Raw genomic sequence first — 366 nt, 5'->3', positions numbered from 1 at the left:
GTCACCCGTTCCTTCTCTCCTGAGATGCTGCCTGTCCCGGCTGAGTTACTCCAGCACTTTGTGATACCTTCGATTTGTACCGGCACCTGCCGTTATTTTCCTACATCTCTGGACATGAGACAACGGAAATGAGGAAGAACTTTTTTCACCCAGAGAGTTGTGAATCTGTGGAGTTCTCTGCCTCAGAAGGCAGTGGAGGCCAATTCTCTGGGTGCTTTCAAGAGAGAGTTAAATAGAGCTCTAGGGGCTAGCGGAGTCAGGGGATATGGGGAGAAGGCAGGAACGGGGTACTGATTGTGGATGATCAGCCACGATTACATTGAATGGCGGTGCTGGTGCGATGGGCTGAATGGCCTCCTCCTGCAC

This window comes from Rhinoraja longicauda, chromosome 19 (assembly GCF_053455715.1).
Source record: "Rhinoraja longicauda isolate Sanriku21f chromosome 19, sRhiLon1.1, whole genome shotgun sequence".
Lineage (NCBI taxonomy): Eukaryota > Metazoa > Chordata > Chondrichthyes > Rajiformes > Arhynchobatidae > Rhinoraja > Rhinoraja longicauda.
The sequence above is the reverse complement of the archived record's forward strand: the minus strand, read 5'-3'. Positions refer to the sequence as shown.